Below are 12,967 nucleotides of genomic sequence, written 5' to 3'. Positions count from 1 at the left end.
GCTTACATTTCTTGACTTTCTAGAGGTTTGTGTCTTAAGACAAATGCATTAGCTGTGAACAAATGATCAATCTTCCTTTCTGAATTCTGAGAAGTTTGTGTGTTTTTTTAAAAAAAGCACACAATGTCCCTGTAGTAGAATTAATCTTGAAGCACTTCACCTGACAAAGGAGCCGCGCTCTGAGAGCTTGGGATTTCAAATAAACCTGTTGGACTACAACCTGGTGTTGTGCGACTTCTGACTTTGTCCACCCCAGTCCAGCTCCGGCACCTCCATATCCTGGCAGTAGGAGATGAAGGTTGGTGGTGGAGTGTTGTCTCTCAGACCAGAGGCCTGTGACCAGCGGGACCATTGCTGAATCCACTGTTGTGTGTCATTTATATAAACTGTTTGGATGAGAGTTTATGGATGACACCAGTATCCTTGCGGGGAGGTTTGCTAGTGCTCTTTCGGGGGGTTTAAACGAACTCTGCAGGGGCATGGGAACCTAGACTGTAGCTTTAGGGTGCAGGACCTGGAGTGTAGGGAGGTTAGGAACATGACATCAATCTCAAAGGAGGGTGCCTGTAAACAGGAAGGTGGCTTGAAGTGTGTAAACTTCAATGTGAGAAGTATACGAAATAAGGTAGGTGAACTTGCAGTGTGGGTTGGTACCTGGGATTTCGATGTTGTGGCTATTACGGAGACATGGGTAGAACAGGGACAGGATTGGCTGTTGCAGGTTCCAGGGTTTAAATGTTTTAGTAGGGTCAGAGGTGGGGGTAAAAGAGGGAGAGGTGTGACATTGCTTGTCAAGGATAGTATTACAGTGGTGGAAAGGACGATGGATGAAGACTCACCATCTGAGGTAGTTTGGGTTGAGGTTAGAAATAGGAAAGGTGAGCTCACCCTGTCAGGGGTTTTCTACAGGCCTCCTAATAGTCCTAGAGACGTAGAAGAAAGGATTGCGAGGATGATTCAGGAGAAGAGTGAAAGTAATAGGGTGGTTGTTATGGGGGACTTCAACTTTCCAGATATTGACTGGGAAAGCTATAGCTCGAGTACGTTAGATGGGTCGGTGTTTGTCCAATGTGTGCAGGAGGGTTTCCTGACACAATATGTAGACAGGCCAACAAGAGGTGAGGCCATACTGGATTTGGTTCTGGGTAACGAACCAGGCCAGGTGTTAGAATTGGAGGTAGGTGAGCACTTTGGGGACAGTGACCACAATTCGGTGACTTTTACTCCAGTGATGGAGAGGGATAAGTGTGCACTGCAGGGCAAGAGTTATAGCTGGGGGCAGGGAAATTATGATGTGGTGAGGCATGACTTAGGATGTGTGGCTTGGAAAAGTAGGCTTCAAGGGAAGGGCACAATCAATATGTGGATCTTGTTCAAGGAGCAACTATTGAGTGTCCTTGATAAGTAAGTACCTGTCAGGCAGGGAGGAAAGGGTCGTGTGAGGGAGCCGTGGTTTAATAAGCAATTGGAATCCCTTGTTAAAGGGAAGAGGGTGGCCTATGTAAAGATGAGGCGTGAAGGTTCAATTGGGGCGATTGAGAGTTATAAGGTAGCCAGGAAGGATTTAAAGAGAGAGCTAAGAGCAGCAAGGAGGGGACACGAGAAGTCCTTAGTTGGTAGGATTAGGGAAAACCCAAAGGCTTTCTATAGGTATGTCAGGAATAAAAGAATGACTAGGGTAGGAATAGGTCCAGTCAAGGATAGTAGTGGGAAGTTGTGCGTGGAGGCTGAAGAGATTGGGGAAACACTGAATGAATACTTTTCGTCAGTATTCACTCAAGAACAGGACATTGTTGCCGATGTGAATATTGAGTCACAATTAATTAGAATGGATGGCTTTGAGGTATGTAGGGAAGAGGTGTTGAAAATTCTGGAAAGGGTGAAAATAGATAAGTCCCCTGGGCCTGATGGCATTTATCCTAGGATTCTCTGGGAAGCAAGGGAGGAGATTGCAGAGCCATTGGCCATGATTTTTATGTCCTCGTTGTCTACAGGAATAGTGCCAGAATACTGGAGGATAGCAAATGTGGTTCCCTTGATCAAGAAGGGGAGTAGGGATAACCTTGTAACTATAGGCCGGTGAGTCTCACTTCTGTTGTGGGCAAAGTCTTAGAGAGAATTGTAAGGGATTGGATTTATGAACATCTGGATAGGAATAACGTGATCAAGGATAGTCAGCATAGTTTTGTGAAGGGCAGGTCGTGCCTCACAAACCTTATTGAATTCTTTGAGAAGGTGACTAAGGAGGTGGACGAGGGTAAAGCGGTAGATGTGGTGTATATGGATTTTAGTAAGGCATTTGATAAGGTTCCCCATGGTAGGCTACTGCAAAAAAATACGGAGGTATGGCATTGAGGGTGCATTAGAGGTTTGGATTAGGGATTGGCTGGCTGGAAGGAGACAGAGGGTAGTAGTTGATGGTAAAGGTTCATCTTGGAGTGCAGTTACCAGCGGTGTTCCGCAAGGATCTGTTTTGGGACCATTGCTGTTTGTCATTTTTATAAATGACCTGGAGGAGGGGCTAGAAGGTTGGGTGAGCAAGTTTGCGGATGATACGAAAGTCGGTGGAGCTGTTGACAGTGAGGAAGGATGTGGCCGGTTACAGCGGGATATAGATAAGCTGCAGAGCTGGACAGAAAGGTGGCAAATGGAGTTCAATGTAGCTAAGTGTGAAGTGATTCACTTTGGTAAGAGTAACAAGAAGATGGAGTACTGGGTTAATGGTCGGATACTTGGTAGTGTGGATGAGCAGAGGGATCTTGGTGTCCATGTACACAGATCTCTGAAAGTTGCTACCCAGGTAAATAGTGCTGTGAAGAAGGCATATGGCGTACTGGCTTTTATTGGTAGAGGAATTGAGTTCCGGAGTCCTGAGATCATGTTGCAGTTGTATAAGACTCTGGTGCGGCCGCATCTGGAGTATTGTGTGCAGTTTTGGTCTCCATACAATAGGAAGGATGTGGAGGCACTGGAACGGGTGCAGAGGAGGTTTACCAGGATGTTCCCTGGCATGGTTGGAAGATTGTAGGAGGAAAGGCTGAGGCACTTGGGGCTGTTTTCATTGGAGAAAAGAAGGTTTAGGGGTGACTTGATAGAGGTGTACAAGATGATTAGATAGGGTTGACCATGAGAACCTTTTTCCACGTATGGAGTCAGCTATTACGAGGGGGCATAGCTTTAAATTAAGGGGTGGTAGCTATAGGACAGATGTTAGGGATAGATTCTTTACTCAGCGAGTCGTGAGTTCATGGAATACCCTGCCAGTAGCAGTGGTGGACTCTCCCTCTTTATGGGCATTTAAACGGGCGTTGGATAGGCATATGGAGGATAGTGGGCTAGTGTAGGTTAGGTGGGCTTGGGTCGGCGCAACATCGAGGGCTGAAGGGCCTGTACTGCGCTGTATTTTTCTATGTTCTATGGTGGCACAGTGAACAGTGAAGAAGGTTACAAAGGGATTTTGATCAATTGGGCCAATAGACTGAGGAGTGATAAGATGGAGTTTAATTTGGATAAATCTGAAGTATTGTATTTTTACTAAAACAAATTAAGGTAGAACTTATACCATTAATGGTAGTGTCCCGGGTACTGTTGTAGAACAGAGAGACACAAGGGTTCAGGTACATAGTTCTTCGAAAATTATATTAAGAGGTCAACAGGGTGGTGAAAAAGGCATGTAGCATACTTGCCTTCATTGCTCAGACCAATGAGAATGGGAGCTGGGACATTAAGTTGAGGTTGTGCAGGACATTGGTGAGGCCACTTTTGGACTTCTGTGTACAGACCTGGCCTCCCTGCTATAGGAAGGATATTATTAAATTGGTGAAGATTCAGAAAAGATTTCTCAGGATGTTGCCAGGATTGAAGGCTTTGAGTTACTAGATAGACTGGGACTTTTTTCACTGGAGCATAGGAGGTTGAGGGATGACCTTGTAGAGGTTTATAAAATCATGAGGGGCGTAATAAGGTGAATAGCAAATGTCCTTTTCCAAGGGAGGGTGACTTCAAAACTAGAGGGCATATTTTTAAAGTAGGAGAAAGATTTAAAAGGGTCTTGAAGGGCAACTTTTCCACACAGATTGTGGTTTGTGCGTGGAATAAAATGTCAGAGGAAGTGATAGATGTAGGTACAGTTACAACATTTAAAGACATTTGGGCAGGTACATTGCTCAGACCAATGAGAATGGGAGTTGGGACATTATGGTGAGATTGTCCTGGAAAGGTTTAGAGGGATCTGAGCCAAATGCAGGCAAATGGGACTAGATTAGTTTGGGAAACGTGGTCAGTAAGGATAGGTTGGACTAAAGGGTTACATTGTTACCAGAGTTCCAGACTGTCAGACACGATGGGATATCAGGTTGAAGGAGACTCTGAACAAAAGATGGAACAAAACCATGAAAGTTTTTAGTTGAGGTTTATCTCAAGTAGCTGCGTGCTGTAAGCGTCTATGCTTTAGGAATAGTGTGCACAGCGATAACCATCCCCTCTGATTGGAGGTCCATCAACTCAGTGGAAGATGTTGTTTGGTCCTTGCTGATCTTACAATGCAAAGATTTGTTCTCAGCTATATGTTGCAGCATGGCACATTCCAAAGTCCAGGACTATGTGCTGAGGGAAGCATGGAAGCTTGGGACATAATAAACACAATGGGGAAAGTTCTCTTCCTAAGACCTGTCAGCTATGGTATTCTGAGGGGCTGGACACTGTACAGCCTGTCAGATTATGTGCCTTTAAAGGAATGTAAATTGAATGAAGTGTTCTGAAATTACATTGAGACACCCCAAAGTGAAACATGTTGCATAATAAAATGTTTAATTCTATTGCGCTTCCTGTAATTTTCAATTTGAAATGATTTGCCCTCAGACTGTATGCGTGACATGGAATGTATGTTGTAAATATCAAGATGTATTGAGGCATTAGAAAACAACTCAGTTTGTGGAGGTAAAAGTTAAATTTTATTGCACCTTCTATAAGTTTCAAATTGCATGTTGTAAATACTTTGGGAAATTTTCTGAATGACATAGAAGATATAAAATGTGGGGAAATAGATGGTGACATGTTGAAAATATCCATATTACAGAGAAGGAGGTGCTGCATGTCTTGAAATGCATTAAAAAGTGGATAAATCCCCAGGATCTGATCAGGTGTACCCTAGATCTCTGTGGGAAGCTAGGGAAGTGATTGCTGGACCTCTTACTGAGATATTTGTATCATCGATCGTCACAGGTAACATGCTGAAAGGCTGGAGGTTGGCTAACGTGGTGCCACTGTTTAAGGAAGGTGCTAAGGACAAACCGAGGAAGTATAGACCGGTGAGCCTGACATCGATGGTGGGCAAATTGTTGGAGGGAATCCTGAGGGACAGGATGTACATGTATTTGGAAAGGCAAGGACTAGTTAGGGATAGTCAGCATAGCTTTGTGCATGGGAAATCACGTCTCTCAAATTTGATTGAGTTTTTTGAAGAAGTAACAAAGAGGATTGATGAGGGCAGAGCACTGGACGTAATCTAAATGGACTTAAGTATGGTGTTCGACAAGGTTCCCCAAGGGAGACTGATTAGCAAGGTTAGATCCCATGGGATACAGGGAGAACTAGCCATTTGGATACAGAACTAGCCCAAAGGTAGAAGACAGAGGGTGGTGGTGGAGGGTTGTTTTTCAGACTGGAGGCCTGTGACCAGTGGAGTGCCACAAGGATCAGTGCTGGGTCCACTACTTTTCATCATTTATATAAATGATTTGGATGCAACCATAGGAGGTGTAGTTCATAAGTTTGCAAATAGCACTAAATTTGGAGGTGTAGTGGACAGCGAAGAAGGTACCTCAGATTACAACAGGATCTTGATCAGATGGGCCAATGGGCTGAGGAGTGGCAAGTGGAGTTTAATTTAGATAAATGTGAGGTGCTCCATTTTGGAAAAGCAAATCTTAGCAGGACTTAATGGCAAGGTCGTAGGGAATGTTGCTGAACAAAGAGACCTTGGAGTGCAGGTTCATAGCTCGTTGGAAGTAGAGTCACAGGTAGGTAGGATAGTGAAGAAGACATTTGGTATGCCTTCCTTTATTGGTCAGAGCATTGAGTATAGGAATTGGGAGGTCATGTTGTGGCTGTAGATGTTTATAAAATCATGATGGGCATGCGTAGGATAAGTAGACAAGGTTAGTGGGTTTTGCGAAGATTTGTAGCTCAGGTTGAAGTTCTGGATGTAGGTTTGCTCGTTGAGCTGAAAGGTTCATTTTCAGATGTTTTGTCACCGTACTAGGTAACATCTTAATGAGCCTCCGGAGTAGGGTAATGAAATGTCTGAAAACGGACCTTCCACTCAGCGAGCAATCCTACATCCAAATAGACAAGGTCTTTTCCCTGGGGTGGAAAGGTGAGAGTGGAAAGATATAAAAGAGGGGCAATGTATTCACGCAGAGGGTGATGCATTTCTTCAATGAGCTGCCAGAGGAAGTGGTGGAGGCTAACATAATTGCAACATTTAAAAGGCATCTGGAGGGTATATGAATAGGAAGGGTTTGGAGGGATATCGGCTGGGTGCTGGCAAACGGGACGAGATTGGGTTAGGATATCTACTTGGCATGAACGAGTTGGACCGAAAGGTCTGTTTCCGTGCTGTACATCTTAATAACTCTAAACTACGGGGAAGCAAACAGGATTTCATGCTTTTGGAGATGGAATCAGTGACAGTGGGTGAAGATGGATAAGCACAACTATGTGGGATGATCATGGGCGGCGAGTCTTTGGTCAGTTTGGAGTTCATATTCAGCAATACAGAAAGTTTAGCGAAGAGAATATTTGGAACATTGAGCTTTGGCATAAGGCAAGTACAGGTGAGAGATTTTGAAGGTGAATTTGATCAAACAGAACAGTGAGTTGCAGTGCACGGTTCACCTTGATTCGTTGGACAAGAAGGGAGTCTGAGGCAGTGGGACAAAACTTTTGAGGCATTAGTCTCCCAATATTTATTTGGAAAATACAGTATCTCACCCGGGATTTGACATCGGACAGGTAACTTGAAAACACAGATGGGAGTTTGGAGTCAAGGTGGGTGATGAAACTGTGTCATTGCTGTACATATGTAACCTGTCCCATGTCAGTAAATTATATCGCTCTCAGGAAAAATGGAAATCCAGATGGTACTTGTAGACATAGTCACGTTCCAGAGATAGAAAGGTCACTGCAAACTACATGTAGGAACCAATCAAACAAAGACCATAGTGGGAGATTGATTGGCCAGTTGTATAGGAGAGGGTAGAACCATATAGAGAAGACTAAACAGCGTTTAAGATCATTTCACCGTTGTTTATTATATTGTTTACTAGATTGGCCAAACCCAATCCAACTGCATTGCTCTGTGCTTGAGGGAAGGGTTTGCTGGCTCTGATTTTAGAATGGTCCCAGCAGATTGGCAATGAGCAAGTGTAACACTGCATTCGAAACAGGAGGGAAAGAAAGGTAAAAGGGGAACTATAAGCCAGCTAACTCAACATCACCTGTCGGGGATGCTGAAATCCATGATTAAGGAAGTCTTAATGCATATAGAAAACCAACGTTAGTGGAGTTTTATGAAAGGAAAATCATGTTTGCAAAATGTGGTCAAGTTTTTGTTTGAAGAAGTAAAGGTTAGAATAGATATAGGGGAAACCAGCAGATATTGTGTCCATGGATTACCAAAAGCCATTTGATAAGGTGTCATCCAAAATGTTAATATGCATAATAAGAGCTCATGGAGTTGAGGGTGATATTTTGGGGGATGGATGGTGAATGGACAGGAAGTAGAGAGTTGGATAATAGGGACATTTCAAGTTGGCAGGGTGTGACGAGTGGAGTTTTAGTGCTGGGGTGTTAGCCAACATGGTGGCTGCCAGCAGACACGTGCTGCACCTGCACCCCTCACCCACCCCCCTCCAAACAGGAGGCCCTGTCCCTCACACCACACCCCCATCACCAGGGGGCTCTGTCCTTCATTTCCACCTCCCCCCGGCCCCATCACCAGGGGGCCCTCTTTATTTTCCTTCATCTTCTGCGTGCATTCGAACGAGTACATTGAAAAGTTTATAACGTTGCCTTTCAGTGCCATATTAGGTACAGGCAATGTAGATACAAATACTTTCTGTGTTGTTACAGAATTGAAATAGTAAAAAGCAGGACTAGCAATGGGAATACAGAGTTTTAAAGTCCAGCATCAGAATAAAAAGTGTCTTCAGAGTACTCAAGTTACAGCCCTTTCCTGCTGAGTCTGTGCTCGCTGGACTTCAGAACATGGGTCCTCCCCTCTGCCCTGGTCTCGCTTCCAGAACACTCACCCTCCACCCCCTACACCTCAGCCAGCCCAGACTAGCTCCTGCTCCCTGCTCTGGGACTCGGCCCCCTCTCTCTCTCCTCCCTGCTCTGCGTCCCAGCCCCCCCGCCCCTGCTCTGGGTCCCAGCACCCCCCTCTCTCTCTCTCCTCCCTGCTCTGGGACTCAGGCCCCTCTCTCTCTCTCCTCCCTGCTCTGGGTCCCAGCACCCCCCTCTCTCTCTCTCCTCCCTGCTCTGGGACTCAGGCCCCTCTCTCTCTCCTCCCTGCTCTGGGCCCAGCCTCTCTTTCTTTCTTTCTCTCTCTCTCTCTCTCTCTCTCTCTCCCTCTCCTCCCTGCTCTGGGTCCCGGACCCCCTCTCACTCTCTCTCTCTCCTCCCTGCTCTCGGACTCGGCCCCCCCCCCCCCCCGCTCTGGGTCCCGGCCCCCCCTCTCTCTCTCTCTCTCTCCTCCCTGCTCTCGGACTCGGCCCCCCCCCCCTGCTCTGGGTCCCGGCCCCCCCCTCTCTCTCTCCTCCCTGCTCTGTATCCCAGCCCCCCTCTCTCTCTCCTCCCTGCTCTGTATCCCAGCCCCCCACCTCTCTCTCCTCCCTGCTCTGGGTCCCGCCCTCTCTCTCTCTCTCTCTCCTCCCTGCTCTGGGTCCCAGCCCCCCCCCCCCACCTCCTCCCTGCTCTGGGTCCCAGGCCCTCTCTCTCTCTCTCTCTCCTCCCTGCTCTGGGTCCCAGCCCCCCCCCCCCCTCTCTCTCTCTTCCCTGCTCTGGGTCCCGCCCTCTCTCTCTCTCTCTCCTCCCTGCTCTGGGTCCCAGGCCCTCTCTCTCTCTCTCTCTCCTCCCTGCTCTGGGTCCCAGGCCCTCTCTCTCTCTCTCTCCTCCCTGCTCTGGGACCCAGCTCCCTCTCTCCCTCTCCTCCCTCCTCTGGGACTTGGCCCCCTCTCTCTCTCTCTCTCTCTCCTCCCTGCTCTGGGACCCAGCTCCCTCTCTCTCTCTCGTCCCTGCTCTGCGTCCCAGCCCCTCTCTCTCTCCTCCCTCCTCTGGGTCCCGGCCCATGACTCGTCTCCCTTCATCTCACCTCCATTAGTTTAAGAAGTTAAAAGTTGGGGTGGGAGAGGGCAAAGAAAAGCTGCTGCAAGGAGGAAGAGAAAGAAAGGAAAGGGAGCTGGCGAGCAGAGGAGCTCTGTCTGCACCATCTTACCCTGCGCTGCTGCCTATAGTGGTGGCGGAGGTGGTGTCATCATGGAGGAGGCTGGAGAGGGATTATTCCCAATTCCTCCGCCTCTGCTGTATCTGCTCCTAGGAGGACCAGTTCCACCACAGAACACACCAGATGGCCTCCTCCTTTAAAGACCACAATTTCCCCTCCAAATTTGGTTGAAGCCCTCCAGCACATCTCATCCACTTCCCACACCTCCACCATTGAACCCCACCTCTCCACCCTCAACAAGGACAGAACACCGCCCCCCCCCTCCCCCAAAAACCTGGTCCTGACCTTCCACGTCCATCGAAGTTTCACCTGCACATCCACCAATGTCATTTATTGTATCCATTGCTCACGATGTGGTCTTCTCTACATTGGGGAGACTGGACGCCTCCTCGCAGAGCACTTCAGGGAACATCTCTGGGACACCCACACCAATCAACCCTACCGCCCCATGGCCTAACACTTCAAGTCCCCCTCCCACTCTGCCAAGGACATGCAGGTCCTGAGCCTCCTCCATCACCACTCCCTCACCAGCTGACGCCTAGAGGAAGAACGCCTCATCTTTTGCCTCAGGATCATCCAACCCCAGGGCATCGATGCAGACTTCTCCAGTTTCCTCATTTCCCCTCCCCCCACCTTATCCCAGTTCCAACCTTCCAGCTCAGCACTGTCCTCATGACCTGTCCCACCTGTCAAACTTCCTTCCCACCTATCTGCTCCACCCTCCTCTCCGACCTATCACCTTTACCCTCACCTCCATCCACCTATTCCATTCTCAGCTACCTTCTCCTCAGTCCCACCCCCCTCCCATTTATCTCTCCACCCCTGAGGCTCCCAGCCTCATCCCTGATGAAGAGTTTTTGCCCGAAACGTTGACTCTCCTGCTCCTTGGATGCTGCCTGACCTGCTGTGCTTTTCCAGCACCACCCTCTCGACTCTGATCTCCAGCAGCTGCAGTCCTCACTTTGGCCTGGAGAGGGACTCACAGCAAAGGCATCAAGGTGGCAGCTCCAGTGTTGGTCACGTGCTGGGCTGGGATTAGTGATGTTGGTGAGGTAGTGGCAGCGGAGTCAGGCAGTCCTCAGACAGCGGCTGGACCTGAAACAGAGCTGCTCGCACCCCGGAAACCAGAACATATCCCAGAAAACCCGGAGACCTTAAGGAAACCCAGAACCATGCTTGACAAGGACTGTCTAGTTAAATATTATTACTTACTTTTTTGCCTTTATATTTTTCTGTCAATTGAACAGAAGATGAAGCACTATTTAAGTAATTTATTTTCATACATTTTATAATTCAAAATGGTGCCATAAGACCATAAGACAGAGGAGTGGAAGTAAGGCCATTCGGCCCATCGAGTCAACTCCACCATTCAATCATGGCTGATGGGCATTTCAACTCCACTTACCAGCGTTCTCCCCGTAGCCCTTAATTCCTTGAGATTATGGTGACAAAGCATTTTTCACTATTTTCTCAAATACACGTAACAATATAAAATCATTAATTCATCCACATGTGAATCTTCAGATTTTGCTGTCCAAAGTACAATATATCAGAGATGGAGGACCTTATTTTTAACTTTCTAATTATTTTTATCATTCAGTTATGGAATATGGAACAGTTATGGAACTGTTTTGACCAACATTGCAGTCATTATTTGCTCTTGAGAATGGGATAGTGAGCTGCCTACCTAAACCATTGTAGTCTCTTTACTGTAGATCAGCCCACAGTAAAGTGATATCAATCAAATTCAAGGTGGTGTGTGGTTCAGAGGGGGAGCTTTCAGGTGGTAGTGTTCTGATGCATCACTGCCCTTCCAGAGGGTGGTGGTTGTGGGTATTGGGAAATGTTATCTGGGGAGTGTCGGTGAATTTCTGCAGTACAACTTGTAGATGGTACACACTGATGCTACTGAGATTTGTGTTGGAGGGAGTGGATGTTTATGGATGTACTACCGAACAAGCAACAGCTTTTCCTGGATGGTGTTAAGCTTTCTGAGTGAAGTTGGAGCTGCGCTGTTCCAGACAAGTGCATCCCCTGACTTGTGCCTTGTCAATGAGAGACAGGTGCTGAGGAATCAGGCAGTGAGTTACTTGTTGCAGTGTTCCTAGGTATTAAAAGATGTAAAGTAAACCCGATTAAAATCATTCTGCTGTAGTTTCAAGTGCTCCCTATCATCCAAGTGTGTCTCCTGTAACAAAGCAATATCCACCTTCTCCTTTCTCAGATTCTGAAGTACCTTCTTCCTCTCAATTGATGAGTGACTCCCCTTGATGTTCCAGGTACACCATTTAATCAAGACATTGGTTAGAACCTTCTACAGTAACGTTTAAATTCCAGAGAGGAGGAACTCGAACCACAAATCGCTGAGCCTTAGTGTCAAGATCCATCGAACATAAAAACAACATAAACTAAAACCACTACAGTTAACAAACCTACAAAGCTATCAAAGATTATATACAACAAAAACCAAAAAGCAAACCAACATATAAAGCGCCAATGGCACTGAATAGGGCAACTCACCCCCCCTGCCCAAAGGGGGCAACTACCCATCCCAAACCCAATTTCCCATCTGCAGCCGGGGCATTTAAATCCTTGAACTGGGTATAAAATGCCTGTAAGTAGGCATCTCACCATCCCAACCATTTTCCCTCCTCCCAGCTAGAGCCGCACTGCAATCACAAGCAGAAAAGAAAAAAAAGATACCATGGAATAGAAATTTGAATAAAGAATTTTTTTTAAAAAAAGGAGTAAATATCCCACCTATCCTTTGGTATAACTGAACTTAGAAATTGAAAGTACACATCTCAACCACTGGTGAACCGAGATTAAACCAGATTATTACCAAAAATAAATAGAAAAAGAAAGTCCCAACTGGACTTCCTCTGTTTTTTAAAGAAAAAACAAAGATGTACCCAAACAGTGGTACTATTTGTAGATACTAAATTTGTTCAGATTAGGTTAATTTGTCCACAAAGTCTCTTGCCTTCTCCTCCGATGTGTCAAAGAGACGTATGGATCCATCTGAGGTGATCTGAAGCACCGTCGGATCCCTCAGAGAGAACTGGATCCCCAGCTCCCTCAGTCTTCTCTTGACACTGTCATAGGATTTTCTTTTCAGGATCACCGCCGCTGAGAAGTCCTGGAAGAACATGATCTTAGAGCCCTCGTAAATTAGGGCCTTTGGATCTTTCCCTGGATTCTGGAAGCTTCCACGATTCTCTGCTTATCTCTGAGGACGTTGACCTGGACCTGATCTGTGCGCCATGACCTGGTGAGCTCTCTCAATGTTCAAGCCTCTCATTCCAGCCTCCAAGTTAAGGAATTTCGGTAACCAGTCCCCAATAAATTCCGCTGGCTGCTCACCATCCTTACCCTCAGGCAGACTGACAGCCCGTACATTTTTTCTCCTGCCCCTGTTCTCAAGATCATCCACTTGGTCACGCAAATTACAGACCTGTGTCT

This window comes from Hemiscyllium ocellatum, chromosome 33 (genome assembly GCF_020745735.1).
Source record: "Hemiscyllium ocellatum isolate sHemOce1 chromosome 33, sHemOce1.pat.X.cur, whole genome shotgun sequence".
In the NCBI taxonomy this organism is placed as follows: Eukaryota; Metazoa; Chordata; class Chondrichthyes; order Orectolobiformes; family Hemiscylliidae; genus Hemiscyllium; species Hemiscyllium ocellatum.
This window is presented reverse-complemented; position numbering follows the sequence as displayed.